We start from the raw sequence: 8,626 nt of genomic DNA, 5'->3' as shown, positions 1-8,626 counted from the left end.
TAGCAAACTCATCCATTGTTGCTATAGCGATCGTTTTTATAACCAATAAATGTACTTGCGTTGTGTATTTAGAACCAAAATGTAATAGAAATGCAATGAATATGCAGAAGAAAAAAGAAAAAAATTTATATATCAATAATCAAAAGTCATCGACACACTGAGATCAAACAATTTGAAGCACTATGCCCTATTCCACAATCTCTTAAAAACCTGATATGACCACAACGGTCTTCAAAGGCGGATCAGGACGTCAGCACAACATCCACGGCGACGAGCATCAAGCTGGTCTGAAGATCCGAAGGTCACGGCACCAGTGTAACGGATGTGGAACGGGCACGGAAGAACTTGACTCAGATGGTGTATTTTCCCAATACTTATTTATTCTGCAGGAGAGAGCAGAACACACACAATTTCCTTCTGGTCTGTCTCTGTACTTCCGCTTCCTTCAGCAATACAAAGCCATTGTGACGGGGAAGACGGACCACATTGAATCTAAATGATCACAATATTCATCAAAAACCATGACATGTAACATACAAAACATGTAACATACAAAACAGCGACCCCTATTCGACAAAATAAATAACTACATGAGCTCGAGTAATTTTAACAGAAACAGCGAAAATGAACAAAAGGAAAACCATACCTGCAGGAGAGAGCAGAACACACACAATTTCCTTCTGGTCTGTCTCTGTACTTCCGCTTCCTATACACACGCAAAACAAAACAATTTACACAAAGAAAGTATACGTTGGGGCGACCGGATGTAGCTCAACAAACGGCGCCAAACTGGCTCAACGAAACTGCCACCAAACGTATATTTTAACGGTCTAAATGATACAACAGCTGGACGCCGGGATCGTATTAACGTTCCACTATTGTATGTGACATAAACGGTCACTTTATTAAAGAATACAGAGAAAATAGTTCGACATCGTTCCTCACTCGACTCACCTTCAGCAATACAAAGCCATTGTGACGGTGAGACGGACTCGGGAGCAGGAAGTACAACAGAGATAGAAAGCAATTTCCGCAGGAAACAGAATTTTTAAAAATAACACTAAATAAAAATGGCTCATTAAAATAAAATTCACAAACACTCAACAATATTTGTTGAACAACAAACAAAAATAAAATACAACACATTGAAAACAAGAAATGACAGAATACATTTCTAACTCCGTTACATAAAGATGAAGATCGAATACCACAGTGTATACAATAATCAGTTGTTAAACTCCTGCATTTAAAGAAGTACACATATATACAGTAAGTAGTATCATCTAAATTTACCTCACGTTTTAGAAGTTGTATTTTATTAACTTGTTTTTTAATGTAAAATGTGAATCTGCAAAGTAGCTAAAATAAATGCAAAGCAGAAAAAGTTCCCTTTTTGTATTTGGAGGAGTATAAGTATCTAAGAATTGTAAGTACGCCACTGGGTGTGTCATACCGGCGGCGGCCAGCAGAGGGCACTGCATGCTCGAGGGATTTAGATGCAGACACGACTCTCTGGACCTCTGAGGGTTCTGCTGTCGGCCAGATGTTCAACAAAAGGCCGAAGCTGTTTGTCCTTGTGGTGAAGCATCAGCTCCATGACGGGGAGAACTACAAACACTCCTTCAAACAACAACCGGAAGTTACGTTTACTCGAGTTAACCCCCCAGGGAAAGACTGCAGTACGGAAAATATGCACAACATACCAGAAATGTTAACATAATAATAATAATAATAATAATAATAATAATAATAATAAACAGGTCAACGAGACCAAAACTATTCACTACACAATATTACTATAACTGTCATAAAATATATAAATATATACATATATACATCTAAATAAACATATATATATATGTATAAATATCTAAATAAATATATCTAAATAAATATATATATATGTGTATATATATAAATACATATATTTATGTGTCTAAATAAATATATATATAAATAATTATATATATATGAATACAAATATATATATATCCTAAATATATACAGTATATGTATAAACGTCTAAATAAATATATGTAGAAATATATATATATATTTATGTATCTAAATATTTATATATATTTGCAGACAGACGAATTGTATAGCCGAATGTCGTCTTTCAACCGCTGGCTGTCGAGGTGGTGCCCAGCGAATAATGTGGGCTACGTAGACAACTGGAAGACTTTCTGGGGAAAACCTGATCTGATGAGGAGAGACGGCATTCATCCCACGTTGGACGGAGCGCGTCTCATTTCTGCGAATATGACCAAGTTGATCACCGGACTTAATCTATGACAACCCAGGGTTCAGATCAGGAACCGGGAGCAGAGTTGTAGTTTAACACCTTCTCTGCTCTTCCATTCGAGCAGTTACCCACCCTTGACTTTAGAGTAGAGACTGTGTCTGTCCCACGGCCACTTCAATTAAATAAATCAAAAGTAAGCAGAAGAGGAGTCGTACACAATAACCTTATACAAGTTAACACAATTATTTCAGCAGTGCAACAAAATAGGTCTATTAAATGTGGTCTCCTAAATATTCGATCTCTGTCATCTAAAGCTGTGTTACTGAATGATTTAATATCAGATAATCACATTGATTTATGTTGCCTAACTGAAACCTGGCTGAGCCATGAAGAATATGTCTGCCTGAATGAATCGACTCCTCCAAGTCATATTAATACTCACATTCCTCGAGGCACGGACGAGGAGGTGGAGTAGCAGCCATCTTTGAATCGAGCCTATTAATTAATCCTCAACCAAAATTACACTACACCTCATTTGAAAGCCTTGTTCTTAGTCTTTCACATCCAACCTGGAAAACACTACAGCCAATTCAATTTGTGATTCTGTACCGCCACCAGGTCCATATTCAGAGTTTATATCTGAATTCTCAGAATTTATATCAAGTTTGGTTCTTAAAACCGATAAAGTTATTATTGTTGGAGATTTTAATATCCATGTGGATGTTGATAATGATTGCCTTAGTGCTGCATTCATCTCCTTGTTGGACTCGATTGGCTTCTGTCAGAGAGTACAGAAACCCACTCACAGCTTTGGCCACACGCTTGATCTTGTTCTTACTTATGGCGTGACATTGAGCATTTGAACGTCTTCCCACAGAATCCTCTTCTGTCAGACCACAACCTCATAACTTTTGAATTTATACTACCGGAGTGTACTCCGTTAGTCAAAAGTTTCTACACTAGATGTCTAACTGATAGTGCTGTAGCTAAATTTAAAAAGGCGATTCCTTCTGTATTTGATTCGATACCACGTCTCAATATAACAGAGGACTCCTGGTCTAACTTTAGTCCGTCCCAGATTGATCATCTTGTTGACAGTGCCATAGGCTCTCTGAGAATGACACTGGACTCGATAGCCCCTCTGAAGAAGAAGACAGTGAGGAAGAGGAGGTTTGCTCCTGGTATAACCCTCAGACCCGCAAACTGAAGCAAACGTCACGAAAGCTTGAACGCATATGGCGTTCAACTAATCTCGAAGAATCCCGCTTAGTTTGGCGAGATAGTCTTAAAACATATAAGAAGGCCCTCCGTAATGCCAGAGCAGCCTATTACTCATCAATAATAGAAAAAAAAAAAAAAACAACCCCAGGTTTCTCTTCAGCACTGTAGCCAGGCTGACAGAGAGTCACAGCTCTGTGGAGCCGAGCATTCCTATAAACCTTAGTGGTAATGACTTTATGAACTTCTTTAATGAAAAGATTTTAACTATTAGGGACAAGATTAATAATCTCTTGCCCATAACCAGTGCCAATCTGTCCTTAAGTGGAATGGCCTTGGAAACCGCTGTATGCCCTGGTGTATATTTGGAGGGTTTTTCTCCTATCAACCGTGACCAATTATTTTCAACGGTTTCTACTTGAACACGTCTACCTGTCTCTTGGACCCCATCCCGACGAGGCTGCTTAAAGACGTTTTGCCTTTAATTGGCGGCTCTCTATTAGATATTATCAATGTGTCTCTGCTAACAGGCCACGTACCACACTCCTTCAAGGTGGCTGTTATTAAACCTCTCCTGAAGAAGCCCACTCTGGATCCAGAGGTATTGGCTAACTACAGACCGATCTCTAACCTCCCTTCCTCTCCAAGATCCTTGAGAAAGTGGTCGCAAATCAGTTGTGCGACTTTCTACATCATAATAGTTTATTTGAGAAATTTCAATCAGGATTTAGAAAACACCACAGCACCGAGACGGCACTGGTGAAAATTACAAATGACCTCTTAATGGCAGCAGATAAAGGACTCCTCTCTGTCCTGGTCTTGTTAGACCTTAGTGCTGCATTCGACACCATTGACCATGACATCCTGTTACAGAGACTGGAGCAGTCGATTGGCATTTCAGGCACGGCACTAATTTGGTTTAAATCCTATTTATCAGATCGATCTCAGTTTGTATTTGTAAACGATGACGCCTCGATAACCACTAACGTTAATCACGGAGTTCCACAAGGTTCTGTGCTTGGACCAATTTTATTTACCTTATACATGCTTCCTTTGGGCAATATTATCAGGAAACACTCCATAAACTTTCATTGTTATGCAGATGACACTCAACTATATTTATCGATAAAACCAGAGGAGAGCAACCAACTCTGTAAAATTCAAGCATGTCTTAAAGACATAAAACATGGATGACCTGCAACTTCTTGATGTTAAACTCAGACAAAACCGAAGTAATTTTAATCGGCCCTGAGCACCTCAGAGATCAATTATCTGGTGATGTGGATTCTGTAGACGGCATTGCCCTGGCATCCAACACCACTGTAAAGAATCTTGGCGTTATCTTTGATCGGGACTTGTCCTTTAACTCCCACGTAAAGCAAATCTCAAGGACTGCATTCTTTCATCTACGTAATATTTCAAAAATCAGGCACATCTTGTCTCAAAAAGATGCAGAAAAAATTGTTCACGCGTTACTTGAGACTGGATTACTGTAACTCCTTATTAGCAGGCTGCTCTAATAAATCTCTTAGGTCCCTCCAGTTGATCCAGAATGCTGCAGCTCGTGTTCTCACTAAAACTAAGAAAAGAGATCACATCACTCCTGCACTAGCTGCTCTGCACTGGCTCCCAGTAAAATCAAGAATCACTTTTAAAATTCTTCTCTTAACCTACAAAGCCTTGATTGGTGATGCTCCATCATATCTTAAGGAGCTTGTCGTACCATATTGCCCCACTAGAGAGCTACGCTCACTAAATGCGGACTACTTGTAGTTCCTAGAGTCTTAAAAGTAGAATGGGAGCCAGAGCCTTTGGTTATCAAGCTCCTCTTTTATGGAACCAGCTTCCAATTTCAGTCCGGGAGGCAGACACAGTCACCTCGTTTAAGAGTAGACTTAAGACCTTCCTCTTGACAGAGCTTATAGTTAGGGCTGAATCAGGTTTGCCCTGGTCCAGCCCCTTGATATGCTGCTATAGGCTTATAGCTGCCGGGGGACGTTTTAGGATGCACTGAGTACCTATCTCCTCTTTTTTCTCTCCTTAAGGATGAATTTTCATCTCTCAATCACACGTTACTAACTCTGCTTTCTCCCCGGAAGTCCTTTTGACTTTACGTCTCATGGGGTCATCGGACCCTATGAGACGGCATAGATCCTATCTGCCTGATGGATCGTCTGGGTCGTGGAATTCCTGCTCATGACTCCGCCCACTGTTGAGACTCCGCCCACTCCTCCTCCCCACCGCCATCTGCCTGATGGATCGTGGAGGTCTCCATCGTGGAATATGCCTACTATGAACTATTCATACACTCTGTCATATTCATTGAATGTATTTTAACTCTAAATCTGTCCTTCTGTACACATTACATCTATTGCATCTGTCCATCCTAGGAGAGGGATCCTCCTCTGTTGCTCTCCTCCAGGTTTCTTCCCTTTTTTCCCCCCTGAAGGGTTATTTGGGAGTTTTTCCTGGTCCGATGTGAGGTTTTGGGGCAGGGATGTCTATGTGTACAGATTGTAAAGCACTCCGAGACAAATTTGTAATTTGTGAAATTGGGCTATACAAATAAACTGAATTGAATTGAATTGAATAAATAATATATATGTATATATAAATATATGAATGAATAAATATATATAAATAATAATATAATATATATATAAATATCTGAATACATATATATGTATGTATATATATTATGGTTGATAGCGTCTTATTAGCCACGAGGCCTCTTGACGTGGAGACGAGGGAACCGGAGGTGTAAAAGTGCTGACTCATTCTTTCTTCCTCCGACATTGGGTGGTCCTCAGCGGGAATCGAACCCGTGACCCCCCCCCCCCGCCGTGTGACGGGGCCTGCCCGGCTCCACCACTTTAACCCCCTCAGCACACTGACGACATGGTCAAGCATCTTGTAAACAGAGTTGTGAGTGAAGACAAAAACAACAAGACAACAACCGTGATGACAGACGAGGTTGAGGGGAAGTGCGGCTGACGTGGTCCTGACCCTGACCAGAAGGGGGGGGGTCTGTGGGGGGGCGGCCTGTTCCTGCTTGAGCCCACGGGGCCCGGCGGTGACTCAGCCGTCACAATGGTGATGAGGCCTTGAGTGGTTCACACAGCAGGTCCTAACCCGCCTAGTAACAACCAGTCAGTCAGTCGGTCAATTAGAGAACGCATCCTGCAGCCTGAGCATCTCACACACTCACACACACTCACACACTCACACACACACACACACACACACACACACACACACACACACACACACACACACACACACACACACACACACACACACACACACTCACACACACTCACACACTCACACACACACTGATTATTTAGCAGATTGCAGCAGCTGGAGGCAGATCTTCTCACAGCTGGAGGTCAAATAATAGGTCATTCACAGAATACACGTCGTCACACTGTTGCTGCTCTTGTGGTGGTTGTTGTGGTTGTTGTTGTTGTTTTTCTACCCCCGAAATAAACTGTAAATCTCGTCTGTATCGGGGAACATTTTTTTAAAATCACATGCCGGTTGGTACAAAGTTTGCTGAGTCGTCACGTCAGGATCTTTGGAAAGGTCAGACGTGAGCCGGCGGAACGTAGAACCGATGGAGATGGAGGCGATGGAGGCGTGGCCTTAGAGGCGATGGAGGCGTGGCCTTAGAGGCGATGGAGGCGTGGTCTTGGAGGTGTTGGAGGCGTGGCCTTGGAGGCTGTCGTAGAAAATAGAAAAACTTAGAAATTACACATAAAGTTAACCAGAATTAATTCTAATTTATTTGGCAATCCACTTTTAAATTATGAAATAAAAAGGCAAATGTTGGTTTAAAATCACTTTTAAATAAACGGCGTGAGATTCAGTCGTCAGTCGCTTTGAAATCAGGCCGGAAAACATCGTTAGCGGCCATCTTTACTTTTCTAACATGACTTTTGAAGTTACACGTGTGTGTAAATATGCACCACACCCACACACACACACACACACACACACACACACACACACACACACACACACGAGACGCCCGATGGTCATATTTCCCACGAGGCAGTAATCGCCGCCCTCGGCGAGGCCGTCGCTCAGCGGCTCGTTGGCGGAGGAGGAATCCGGGGAATGCCGCTCCGTGACCTCTGACCCCTGAGCTGACTGGGCGGAACAACAACAACAACGACGACGACGATGTGGGGATTATGAATATTTACGCCGCGCCACACCGACACACCGAGACTCCGTCACCTGCTCCGTGGCTCGTGGTCGACGCTGAAAACAAGGTGCATTGTGGGAGCGACCTCAGGGCGAACCCGGCGTTTCTCACCTGAGTCGGGCCGGTTACCTCCGCCTCCGCCTCGTCGTTGCGTCGGGGGGGGGGGGGGGGGGCGACTCACCTGCCGAGTTAATGGCACACCTGCGGGGGCGACCTCCTCGACCTGGAGGCCATCGTCCTTTTCTTCTCTCTTTTTTCGCTCACGCGTTCCGTATCTCGGGCGAAACATCGCGAAGCGGGCCGCATTCCAACAGGGATTTGCAGAGGGGGGGGGGGGGGCATCTAAAAAAACCAGAAGGATTAAAACTTCTGAGCCGGTTCAGATGCTCCGATAGCGGCCCGCGAGGTGGGGGAGGGGGTTTAGTTCTTCGTGGGAACGACCGTCGGAGCCGCCGATGGGAGGAAGGAACAGAACGACCGTCGAGAAGAACCCCGCCAAAATAAAATACTCCTCGCTGGAGCTGGAAATCCGTCACTCGGCGGTGAACTCTTGTCAGGGCGCCAACGCTTGGCAACCCGTTGGGATAATTAAGACTGGTCACGCCCACAATCCCCCTGTTCGCCGTACCCTCTTACCCCCCCCCCCCTCCCTGGCAACAGTATCCGCTCCGCCGCCGCTTCTTCCACTTCTCCTGCCAATCACACTTACGCCACCATCTGCCTGGAATGGCGCTGATAGAAAAACGCCCTAAAGTGCTGGTGCGGGGCCAGAGCGGCTGCCTCCGCGCTGATTAATGGTGATGGGGGGGGGGGGCTCCTCTTCCTCCTCTTCCTCCCCTCGGAGACACGTGGGATGTTTTTTTTCTTCTTCTATGAACACAACGATGTGAGGAATCCTCAGTCCGCCGCCGCGTCGGTCCGTTGGGGGTCAGAGCCTCTCGTCCAATCAGACG

General features: G+C 43.9%; 1 long non-coding RNA gene across 1 annotated transcript; it reads right to left on the bottom strand.

Annotated features, from left to right (window-relative positions):
* Nucleotides 1–358: 358 nt before the first annotated feature.
* On the bottom strand, nucleotides 359–1,188 carry LOC130189585 (uncharacterized). The gene is made up of 2 exons (XR_008830835.1): nucleotides 955–1,188; nucleotides 359–706 (listed from the first exon to the last, which is right to left on the bottom strand). It is a non-coding gene; the product is annotated as an uncharacterized LOC130189585 (long non-coding RNA).
* Nucleotides 1,189–8,626: the final 7,438 nt, after the last annotated feature.

Source organism: Pseudoliparis swirei, chromosome 24 (genome assembly GCF_029220125.1).
Source record: "Pseudoliparis swirei isolate HS2019 ecotype Mariana Trench chromosome 24, NWPU_hadal_v1, whole genome shotgun sequence".
NCBI classification, from domain to species: Eukaryota; Metazoa; Chordata; class Actinopteri; order Perciformes; family Liparidae; genus Pseudoliparis; species Pseudoliparis swirei.
Note: the sequence above shows the minus strand (reverse complement) of the source record. Positions and strands in the feature narration are given on the sequence as shown.